The 12,108-nt window shown below is 53.4% G+C and overlaps 1 protein-coding gene across 2 annotated transcripts in view; it reads right to left on the bottom strand.

The window, feature by feature from the left end:
• The window catches only part of Bcor (BCL6 co-repressor), a 119,824-nt gene extending 108,295 nt beyond the window's left edge, over nt 1-11,529 (bottom strand). The window contains exon 1 of one of the 2 annotated variants that reach the window (XM_039099760.2): nt 11,327-11,529. The gene's annotated coding sequence lies outside the window, so the exon portion shown is untranslated. The remainder of the gene's footprint in view (nt 1-11,326) is intronic. The other variant, XM_063280048.1, reaches the window with a different exon arrangement.
• Between the last annotated feature and the right edge of the window lie 579 nt (nt 11,530-12,108).

Below are 12,108 nucleotides of genomic sequence, written 5' to 3'. Positions count from 1 at the left end.
CTAAAGGGAAGCCCCCCCCCCCCCCCAAATACCACGAGCATTGGCTAAGGAGCAGGAACAAGAATCATTTGACCCAGGAGGCTGAGGCAGGAGAATCCCTTGATGCCAAGAGTTCAAAAGCACACTTGGGCTACCTAGAAAGGTCTTTTCATTGGAGGTGAGGGGTGGATATTAGGAGCCGGCTCAGGGTTTAAAGCTCTCACCAGCCAAGTGCTCAGGTCTAGAGTTCAGATCCTCAGAATCCACAGAAATGCCCAGTAGGCCTGAAGGCCTATCTGTAATTCTAGCCTCCTAGGGAGAAGATGAAGCAAACTGACTTTTGAGACTACCCCTATCTGCAAGTTCTGGGCCAGATTAAGAGACCCTGCTCAATGAATAACACAAGAAAATGTGTGCTGGTAGGCTCTTGTCGGCATTCATAAGGCTCTGGGTTTGATCCCCAGTGTTGCAAGTAAAATACAACCTACAACGAGGAGAGAAAAAATGGCTGAATTGTAGGCGTCTGGTGAGGACAGGGTTGGGAAGGCTAAGAAATGGGGAGCTCTGGAACAAACCAGAATTCATTCGGAACAATAATGTGGAGAACCAGGCAGAACTCAACCCTTCCCCTGCCTAATGCTAGTGGAGGGACTTGTCATAGATTAAATACAACCAAGGGGTCAAGGCTGAAGGGACATCTCTTAGACCACAACTACTGGCCACTCTTCTGCGGCAGCCTGGCCTCAGGGCAGGAGTCTTCATCCACTGAAGGCTGGAGAGGTTCCCTCCAATTGTTTACTGCTTTGGGGCTGCCTGCCTGTGCCTCTAATGCACACTTTCAGGAGGGGGTTTGAGATAGTCTCACACTGTACCCCACCTAGAGCTCACTATGTAACCCAGGTTAGCTCATGTAGCACGGGGATTACACCATGAGCCATCATATTTGGTGGATGCACATTTGGAAACAATTCCTCCTCCTTTCCCCTCTTTTTCCTCCTCCTTTCTTGGTGGCCCTAGGTAAAGAATACCCCCCCCCAAAAAAAACCAAAACCTCATAAGCAGGCCCCGAAGAACCCATTACTAAACCACCAGTCCTAGATGCAATTCTTTCTCTAATTCAAACCCCAAGCCAGCAAGACCTAGCTAGACTCAGCTAGGAGATACAATCCCTGTCCCTCAACCCAGGCTGCATTCCAAACAGTCCCAGCCCTCCCTATCCTTCTTAAAGGACAAAGGCGGGACATTTACTGAGAATTTATTATGACCTTCCTAGAACTTCCTGTACAATTCATTCATCTGCCCATTTTACAGATGAGGAAACCAAGATTCTGGGACATTAAATACTGTTTGGGGCACAGCTCTTATGTTAAACCTAAACATACCTTGTTTTTCCACCACAGCTGTTATTGCCCAAACATTCGAAGGCTTACTTTGTGCCAGGGTCTACAGTAGCTGCTCTTGTCGACTTTGGCATTTAGTAGGGAGCAGTGGCATTGGGAGACAGTTTGAGTACCTCAGAAACTGTTCTGAACACTTCCACCTTACTTTCTAAGCTGCTCACACCTTCAGCACTAGCTGCTGGCTTCCCTTTATGCTTGTTTCTTTCTATGGGGTCTGTACCCACACACCTAACAGCAGCCCTGGCACCCACAACTGACTTGATTGGGTAACTTTCTTGACCTCAGAGGTACAGAAGGAAGAAGCTTAGACTCTGGCAACCTCAGGCTGACTTGGTTGAGAAATGGGCTCAGGGCCCCACTACGAAGTCTGATAGGACCTTGCAAGGTTTTCATTGCCGCCTGTTAAAGAGCTTCGGGCTTCCTCTGATGAAAGGCGTTTAAGTGCATCTGGTTATGATTACAGGGGAGGAGAAAGCCAGGCGGTCTCTGGGGCTTTGGACCAGTCATCTGGCTCTGCCTTCCTCCCTGCAGAGCTGGCTGCTGGTGAGGCCAGGAGGCCAGGTGTGGGGGCAGGCAGGAAGCAGAGGCAGTCAAGACCCTCCAACTCTCCAAGACGCCTGACCCAGGCTCTGGCTTCAGCAAGTGGGATTCCCAGAAACAGGCTGGTGACTCACAAATGCCAGGCTCTTCTGAGAAAGTCAAGCTCGGTGTGGCTGGTGCCCACCTCTACCCGACAGCTCTTTACTAGTTTCTACCCGCTTCAATCCCGTCCCAAGAACCGGAGGCCCCTCTGCTCTGCTTCTCTGAGTACAGCCTTTCGCTTCAAGAGTTTCTGAAAGTGATTTTAAATGAAGGGGGCGGGGTGTGGAGGAAGCATCCTAAGGAAAAACGTACACTTTCGAAAAGTTATATATATAAAAAAAGACCACTTCACCTCAACCGGTTTTCTCCCCTTCCCGCTAGTCTGGTATAGTTTTCTATAAAATACAAGAATAAACATTAAAAGTGTTCCCTCTCACTGTAATAGACAACCAAGAAGGGAAGAGATTAATATGAAAAATAGGTTGTCCCAAGCCACAGTGTGTCCCGCACCTGTCTCTATGTGGGCATAAAAAAAGCTCTTGGGGGATCAGATGGGTTAAACACCCTCTCAGTCCTAGAAACGAAAATGCATTTTCTTCCCGCCCTGATTTAATCCTGCTGCGTGTTATTATTGTCAAGTCTCTTCGCACCACCGTTTCTAAAAAGAAAACCCGTGGGTCTGCACGGCCCTCTGCCGCCTGCTCGGCTTTTATTGTGCACGCAGCCGGGTCTGCGTGGATCCAGCACGTCGTGACAGTCTTGCAGGCGCTCGCGGACACCCTCGGAATGGCATTTCTATCTGAGCTAGGAGCATTGTCTCAGAGGCCACACACACACACACACACACACACACACACACACACACACACACACACACTAAGGGGTTGCAGACCCCTTAGCCAGCCCTTCTCCCAACCCATAATTAGAGATGACCTTTGAGAAAGGCAATTAAAATATGGTAATGATCGATGCACTTGCTTGCTCCAAAAGGCAACTACACAGGTGCTGGCTTTGGCCAGCTCCACCTGGCCGGCCCGGGGAGACTCCTGTGGCTCATGAATGAACTCTTTCTCCAGAGAAGCTACAGCTCCCCGCTACCTACGTGAGCGAGGGTTCCACCCCCTACTACTTTCTCTTCCCCTCCCCCACCCACGCTTTAGCAGCCTGGAGCTTGCTGACGGCAGCGGGGCTTTGTCATCGCAACGCACACATCGACACGCACACGCACGCACCAGGCCACCGCGGGACCGCGGCGGCTGCCGTGTTGTGGCCTTCCCAGTCGGGTTCTCCTCCCCGCCCCCTCTTTTAAAGAGCTGCTCGGGACCCTTTCTTTCCATCCTTTCCATGGGCGGTGCTTTGCAACCAGTAGCATGGGGGCGGGGGGCTTCCCTCTGGGTGCGGGATGGGCAAAGAGGACTCTGAACCAAAAAAGAGGACAGGATACAAGGACCCCACGGCTTTGTTTTGCCCCTTGCTCCTGCCCTGAGGTCACCAAAGCCCTCGCCAAGCTAAGGATCCACTAGCAAATAGGCAGGCGCGTTGGAGAACACCAGCATGTCCCCGAGGACCAAAATGGCCTATGACCCTCACCCCCGAATTCACTCGGGGTTTGGTCTGGATGGGGAGCATGCCCCCCGCATGCTCTCCCTGTCCACAAGTGGCTCTCCCTACCCAGACAAACTGCAGCGTCATTATGGTGGCTCCTGTTGCTTGAGGCCTCTAGGTTACTTGGGCTTCCCGCGCACCCCACTTCTACACTGCGCAGAGGGCGGGGGGGGAGGGGTAGGAACCGGGGATCCCTGGGGACTGCCTGGAGGAGAAACCGCATCGGGCCTTCTTCCCATTCCTCCCGGCTGCCTTCCGGGACCATGAGCACGGAGCCAGGGCGGCCTCTCGCCTTTCATTACCGGGCCTACGAAAGCAGCAGCCCAGGCAAATATGTAGCTATTAAAATTAATCGCCCTGCGTTGTCAGCTGAACATAATGCAAATTATTTATGGGCTGTCTGCGCAATATTTATCATCGTGCAGGCTCCAGGCGCTTAGTGCCTTCTGGCCTACCCCGCCCGCCCTGGCCCGCGGAGGCCGAAGATGAACGCAGGCTGCAGCGGCCCTAGGGGAGGTCTGGGCACCCGAATAGGCTTCCCAGGACGAGGCTGTGTATCAGTCTGTCTTCCAAACCCAGAGAGCCACTTTAGTTTCTGTCCTACACTGCTATTTTTTTTTTTGGAGGCCTATTACGTGCAAAATTCAGAGGCCTGAGAAAATAGGGAGTGAAAACACTTTATAGACACTTCTGAATCAAACAGACAGGACGAGAGTCCGAGCGGCGATGCAGGTAGTCTTCGACTGCCTAAATGAATCTAATGAGGGCTCAAATCAGTGCCCCAACCTGGGAAACCCAGTTCTCCAAAACTGGATTTGCATTGGAAGAAACGATGGGCATTGGATGTGCCCAACAGATCCGGGATCAATTGGAACAGGAATTCAGTACCCTCGGAGCCTTAGAACTTGTTTGGTGACCGCAGATAACAGATTAACTGCTAATTGTTGAAATCCGCCGAGCGTTTAGTTTATCACTGCTGGGGGCCCCTAGGTATTCGTTGCACTTTTTTATATGTAAAAACAGCCTTGCTACCTCCTAAACGGCTTTTGTTTCTCTTTCAAATACAGTGTTCTGGAAAACAGCAGCAACACGCCACCCCACCCCCTCTCCCCACCCCCTCTCCAACCTCGCCTTCTGGTTTAAAAAACACAAAACAAAACAAAAACCAGGAGGAAAAATAATCTATAAGACAATTCCCCCCCTACTGGTCGGCGCTGGCGTAGGGGCTTTTTACGTAAACCGAGTCGCCCAAGGCTGCCGAGGTAAACAGGCTTTCTGAACCTAGGTTAAATGAATCACGAAGGGAAAGAGCCGAGGCTGCCAGGCAGGGGGAAGCCTGGAGATCCAGCGTGGGCACCCAGGCAGGAAGGGCTTAGGGTTTAGGGCAGCGAGCTGGAGGCTGGTTAGCCTTAGCCAGAGGCCGCGTAGCCAAGGAAGTGAGAGGAAGGCCTGTCGAGCTCAAGCAGAGCCTCTCCACTGCACCACCTCTAACCCCACCCCGCGCCAAATTAGAGAGGCTGGCTTACAGCTCATCCTAGGCCTTTATCCCTTTTGCACCTGGCCACCACCCCGGGCCAGTAGGGTTGCTTGAATCCTCCAGGGAAGATTACAGGGCACCCCTCACCTCCTCATTTTGAGTAGCTCTAGGCCTTCAGGAAACACCAGCAGGCCTAAGTCTTTCCTTTCATATTCATTTTAAGCCAAGTCAAAGCCTTGCTTCCTGGTCTTCGCTCAGCCCACCTACATCACCTAGCTGTTCAAATTCCAGGACCTAGGGTGTGAGAGTGTGTGTGTGTGTGTGTGTGTGTGTGTGTGTGTGTGTGTGTGTGGTGGGTGGGCTATCTACCACCATCTGCTCTCCAGACCCACATTAGGGGACAAGGCCAGGAAGCTACTTTGAATTTATATTCTTCCGGTTTTCGTCTTAAAATGTGGTTGAATCCATTTTAAAAGACCCTTTTTGTTCTCATTAACCTTGAATTTTGATGGTGAATTTTCTTAGAACATTCCAAAGATTCTCCCATTCCTCAGAAACTTAATTTGAAGTGATGTAAAAGGGGGAAGGATTCGTAATATGAACGTGCTTTTGGATTGACTATCTTCCTTATCCTTTGGGGGCGGGCTTAGTTCTACTGTCTTAATTAACAAAGCACTGGTGTTTTCCATGTGTGGGAGAGACCCTGACCACCGTGAAATGGACAGGCCAAGCTGCATTTGCAAAGCACTTTAACACTTCCAGCCTCTTAAACCTACCTAAGGTGGACAGAGGTAGTGTTAATTCCCACTTACAGATGAGGAGGCTGCCTCTACCAGCCCCTAAATTTCAAAGTGTTTGTCTTCACCGTTCGAGTGAGAGGTCAGAAGCCAGGTGCGGCCGGTCTGCTCCCGTTGATTACCCATCCTACCCAGGGTCAGTGTCATTTGGTTCAAATGCTGCACCGTTTTGTTTCTGGAATCTGCCTACCCTTTTCCGCTTCAGATGATTTCCCTTCACAGTCTTAGGATTGTCTGTGTCCATTCCGACTCCGGCCACGGAGGACTATTTTAAAGTGTTTCTGCAGACAGACCCTCTGGCCCCAACGGAAGTGTTTTATGGACCTGTGAGTCCAGTTAATCCCAGGAGGCGAGGAAGGATTAGTCCACGGTGTGGGAATCCTGTGTTTAGGTTATCCTTATGGGACTTCGTGGGGGGGGGTCTTAGTGACGTTGGCAATATGTCCCCTCTATCCATGAAACTCGAGATTTTGAGCCAAGGAGCACGGAGACAGGCCCTTCAACCCCAGTGAGGTGTGGCCAGGAGAGGAGGGACACACTCTGGGACAACAGTGACCTTGGTAGGCAAAGTTGAAAGCACAGTTCCGTGAGCCAGTCCCCCACCCGGGCTCGGGCCCGGATTTATCTTTTCTGTGGGAAGCAAAAGAGGTGCTACCCGGGAAGGAGCCTGAAAGAACCACCAGCAGCTCGCTACCCGTCACTCGAAGATGGCAGCGGCTCCCCTGGGGTTCAAGGTTCCAAGAAAGGTGTTCTGCTTCGAGGAGCCAGAGCTCCTGTGCTCTCTCCCTTGCCTGGACAGCCCCCCCCCCCCAGGGCTCCCACAACCACTAAGCCCCCAAGCGCGCCTAGGCCGCTCAGCCTCTCCGGAGCACGTAGGGATAAGCTGTGCGGGGGGGCTTGGGGGGGCAGGCAGACCTCGTAGGAGATAGGATTTACTCTCCCAATCCCAAATTCAGGCACAGGCACTACTGGCCAGGTCTCCTATTTTTACTCCAGTGTCACTCCGAAGCGCGGATAGAATAGATCCTCTCCAGCAGCTGCCACTTCTCGGGGGACACGGGAGTCCACAGGCCTGGCTGTGCGCCCCAGGCTTTAGCAGCGAGTGCACAAATGCGGGCTAGGGGGAAGGGCACAGCCTTCCCCACCTGGACTCTTCGAAGCAAACAATCGCCGCGAGCTTTCGAAGCACCAGAGCGAGCCAGGAAGAGGAAGGGAAAGTGAAGGCCTGGAGCGCGCTTGCGAAGCGTGTTTGTGCGCGCGCTTGGGGGAATAGGGAGCTGGTGGTAATCGGGCTGGGTTGAGGGCGAACAACCGGATCCAGCCATCCCAATTTAGATTGATGAACTGGGCTCTCCAGCCCCAAGCAGGGGAGCTTATCCCAGGGTTGGCGCCTCAAGTGGAGAGAAGCCGGGAGCTTCTGGAGGCGCCACTAGGCAACTAGCCAGATCCACCAGAGGAGCCTAGGGGCGCGCAAGGAGACTGGGGACCTGCACGAACCAGTCACCACCGCGGGTGGCCGTTTACCTAAGCCACACAGGACCACTGAAGATAGGCGATAAGGAGTTCCTAAGCAATCGGCTACCTCCAGGCCCTAGTCACCTCCGGCGGACGTGACTGCCGGATGCTATGCGGCTAGGTGGGCTAGGGGCCTTTTGCACTGCCTCCCTTGGCTCTTTCTGTGCTGCAGAGTCACCGTACATTCTGTTACCTTAGTATGGAGTCTTCCTTTGCAAAACAAAACAAAACAGAACAGAAACCAGCCAAAGATATTGGGCATCTCAAACCACATTTTTCTTTGGAGGGTTGGGATCTAGCCAGTCCCTTAGAAAAACCGCCTTAAATAAATCGCATAGGCTACAGCGTGGGAGAGGCCACACAGTCCTCTTTCTAGTCAATCCACAGTCTATTTGGAACGTTAGGGCTCTGGGCAAGCTGCTTAACAGTTCTGAAGGCCAGTGAAAGAAAAGGAAAAGCAGCCTCAGTGTCCACGCCATAACTGAGAAGAATATGCTTCCAGTGTGTAAAACACTCCAGTGCCACATCTGCTTGCTAGGTATTGTATTCCCTTCCTATGAGTAAGGAGGGGGGTAAGGACTTCCCCCCACACACACACCTTAAAGTTCCCCCAGGTCTGTTGGTTTGGTCCAAAAGATAGTTAAAGCAAAATGTCCTCAAACTATCCCTTGACTCCTTAACCTTAAAGGCCTAACTCGGTGATGTGGAAGAGTGACTTCCCCCAGTGTCTCACTCTGGATCCCAGGTGGGTTGAAGGCAATTCTCTGCTCCAGTGCTAGGATTGCAAGCCCTGGGACGGCGCTCTCTAAGGGCATTCATTTAGTTTGGATTACTGTCAAGTTTTGGCCAGGGATCAGGCCCACCCCCTTTACACTCTCGGCGAGGTCTTGAAGGACACAGCAGGGGTCTTTCAGAATACTTCTTTCTAGGTGATTTTTCAAGGCTACCTTGTTCTTAGAGAGGCTGGGTGAAAGGCAAGTCCTCGGTCATTAGCGGACTACACTCTACTGACACCTGAATCTAAACAATGTTCATGTGAACAGGATTGGCCAGATTCCAATTTAGGAAAGATTCTCCTTACTATGTCTGGCACCGTAGGGAGATAGGTGCAGGCAGCAAAGACGGGCCTAAAGGGTCCAATACAATTCATAACACAAGGCTGCTTTTTTTCTTTCTCAAAGACAAGACATTTCTCATAAGTGGCTACCGGCGGTAGACTAATCACTTAAAAATGCTGGCGATGGGCTGTGGCTCTTAGTCGATCCTTATCTGAGCTGTGAGTGCCAGGCTGCCAGCCCCGCTCAAGACAAAGAACACAGACACTTCTAAGGTTTGCTCCTGAGAGCCTGGGTCACCTCTGAAATTGCCCTGTACAGTCTCTACCTAACCCCCACCTCCAAACTGTGGCTGACCTGCCTCTGAAACGCTTCCTCAGACCCAAATCAGAATTCCAGTTCTTGAGCGCCACCCGGAGAGTTTACATTTCCCCTCCTCAGAGGCCGCGTGGAGCGCAAGTGAGAGTCCGAGGGCGGCGGCCTTGGCAGCAGCATAGTTCTCTGGCCTCCTCCTGCCCGCACGTACGCAGGAAAAGAAAGGCAAGAGAGAAACCTAGGTTGTAAAAGCTAAGTGCAAACAACCCTGCAGGAGTGTGCAAGGAAGAGTAAGCAGCGTCAAATAGAAACTACAACTAAAATAGTCTCTTCGGGTTCTATTAATTAAAGGTTCTCGAAGGTGTAGTGCAACGGGAACCCTTCTACCTCAAGGACACATTGTCTGTACCAAGATGATTGGCTTCAGGTCAGAGCCACCAGAAAACCTGTTTCATGATAAGTAGATAGCAAGGTTCACATCTTCAGATTAACCTGTTTTCACCTTATTTTTAACTGAATCAGTATATTTGATTGTGGGGGAGGGGATGTCGCTTGAAATACACAAGATGAATCCGTATTTAACTGGGATAAGTTCCCGTAGCTGTCTAACCACATTTGTTTGGTCCCTGGGAGAATCCACGTTTTCTAGCCTCAAGAGGGGCAGGCGGCCCTCATGGCTCCTCCCTCGGCGGTTTCCTGGCGAGGCGCCCATCCTCCCCTAGCACCGGGAACAGAGACAGCCACATTAATACTCCCGGACAGCCTGTTCTGACCTATACTGTCATTTTTTCCATCGGTCAGGATCGAGCTGGGGTGGGGGTAGCGCTCCTCCGAGGGGCTTTGCACGGATCGTTGGGTTTTCCCCGGCGAACTTAACACGGAGGCAAAAGGGGCAGATGGAAACCAGGCCTCGGCTGGCCGGGCGCGCGTAAGCGCCGCACTCGGCAGCTCGACGCAAAGCCAGGGCTGGATTTTCGAGGCCCGGGCCCGGCGGCTTTCCCGGGCGGAGATCCTCTCTCTCCAGGCCGAGCCAACGAGTTCTCCTAATTCCGCCCCCGGAGACGGCAGCTGTGCGGCGAGAAGGGAGGGGGGGTACCCACAACTTTTCCCACCAGAAGACTGAGTGGTGAACAGGAGTGATGAAGGCCCACCCCGATTCCGTGCACGTAGCGGCACGGCATCTAATCAGTGTCACTGCCAGAAATGCGCTTCCGCGGAGGGCGACACCCACGCCCCTGCCAACCTGCAGGGGGTGGGGGGATGCAAATGGCGTCTCCTGTTGTCCCAGACTTGGCTCAGCACCCGTTGCCCCGACCATAAACAGACGCTACAGCGGACTGAAGTGTAGTGTCTGGAACACCAACACGAGGGGACCCGATTGTCCCTCGCGCTCCAGGGTCAATAGTTAAAGGAGCTAATGCACCAGTCCTAGCTTCGAGGCTATTCCTTCCTCCCTCACCTCCGGAAGAGCCACCCTTCCTCAACTGGGCTGTGTGGGGAGGAGTACAGGAAACTTTGCAAGACAACTGTTCTGTGCCTTTCGCGAGAGGAACGGGGGTGGCTTTCTCATCCCAGGCTAGCCCACACTACTACACTCTTTCTAGGCCCAGACCTGAGCATCGTGGACTCCCCTTAATAGGGGAGTATATTCCAGGGCATTAGAGAATGAGGGCGACACCAAAGTGAAGAGTTCCTAAGGGTTCTTGGCAGGTGACCAAGTTTGTGTCCTTAACCCTCCCACGCCAGAGTATTACGCGCCACTTTGTGCACGTGCGCGGCCCAATACACCGGCCGCGAAGCTACCATAAGCTTCAGTGGTGCAGGTGGTTTGTCTCCAGTGCCCCCCTCGACCCCCATAATACTCCAGAGGAGGCCCAGAGTGGCTAGCTCTCTCTCCCGGGGGAGGGGGTGTGAATTCGTGCGCGCCACCGGCTCACATCTTGCTAAGCCACCTCTGTCGCCCTCCGACCGAGGTACCCTAAAGGATGCGCCCTCCCCCAGGAGTAGTGAGGCGCCCTGGGACTCAGGCAGGGATGTCTGTTCCGGCCGTTCCGGGATTTGCCTCAGAGAAGAAAACAAGGCCGATGACTGCAAGAGCGGCACCTCCCTGTTCGGGTGTCAGCCACTCCCGCAATCTCCGCGTGGATCTCGCTCTTGCTAGGAGGGAGCCCAGCTGGCGTCCCTCTGCCCCCCAAATGCCCCCGGCCATCGTCCTCCTCCCGCCCGCGCCGCACCACGCGGAGCTCCGAGCGCCCTGGCTTCCACACCACCCCCTCCATAACGCGCGCGCCTCTGGGTCTCGAGCTCCGGGTTCCCCAAGCTCCTGGAGCCCCGACTACGCGGCTCCCACCTTGGGCTGCGAAAGCCGCCGCCCGGCGCCACCCTCGCCCCGCCGGGCCCTTGTCTTAGCCCGGCTCCCCCGGCAGCTGCACGGCCACCGCCGCACGTGACCCGCCCCCGTCGCGGCTTCCGCTGAGCTGCCTGTTCCGGAACACAAACAATTTTTGCTCTGACGCGGGGTCTCTCGGGCCCTGGCGTCCTCTCCTCCCTGCTCCCCCACCCCCCCTTTCCGGGTACGAGAACTCAAAACAACTCGCTGACCTTCGGGGGGACTAGCTCCGACTTCCACCGACTCCGGCATTCCGTTCAAACCCAGCAGCCTCGGCTTCTAAGATTTCACTCCTCGCCTGGCTGGGAGGAGGGGGTGATGTCTCCGGGAGGGGGTGTCTCAGATCGAAAGAGCCACTTCACGCTCTTTCCAGTCCTCCGAAGTGAGTTTTAGACTATCCGGCGGCCCTAGGGAAACCCGAGTAGCCGCGCGCAAAGGACCCCTCCCTCTGCACACTCCGCCTTGTCTACTGTGACCCGATTTCCAGGGTCAGCGGCAGAGGGCCTAGCCAGCTTCGGAAATAGCACCAAGCAGTGGTCTGTGGACCCGGGAGCCCAGGGGTGAGATAACTTTGCTAATACTGATGCCTTTCACTCTCGTGCTGGGCTAGGTAGGGCCTTGCTTGGCAAAGCAGGAAACTGAGGCACAGAGCAAAAAGTAATTATACTGCTGGTTCACTTGCCCCACAAGTCGTGGGAGAATGTGAACCTAAGTCTGTCAAAGTGTAGGTTGGTTAAACAGCCAGTAGCAGCAGCAGTCACCTTGTTATCCAAAGTATACACTCATCTAGAAAACCTAGTGTCCACTTGATGCCTATATATTTGCATGGAGTACTGTGGTTAGCATATAGTAGGCACTCAGTAAGTATTGGGAGAATGAAGGTCTGAATAAATGACTGACAAGCACATTGATGGCAAGTGACTTCACAGAAAGCACTAACCATTGTTCATCCTAAGACGATTGTCTTGGTTGAATAAAACCTATAGCTTTTCTC

The sequence above is a fragment of the Rattus norvegicus genome, chromosome X, assembly GCF_036323735.1.
Source record: "Rattus norvegicus strain BN/NHsdMcwi chromosome X, GRCr8, whole genome shotgun sequence".
In the NCBI taxonomy this organism is placed as follows: domain Eukaryota; kingdom Metazoa; phylum Chordata; class Mammalia; order Rodentia; family Muridae; genus Rattus; species Rattus norvegicus.
Note: the sequence above shows the minus strand (reverse complement) of the source record. Positions and strands in the feature narration are given on the sequence as shown.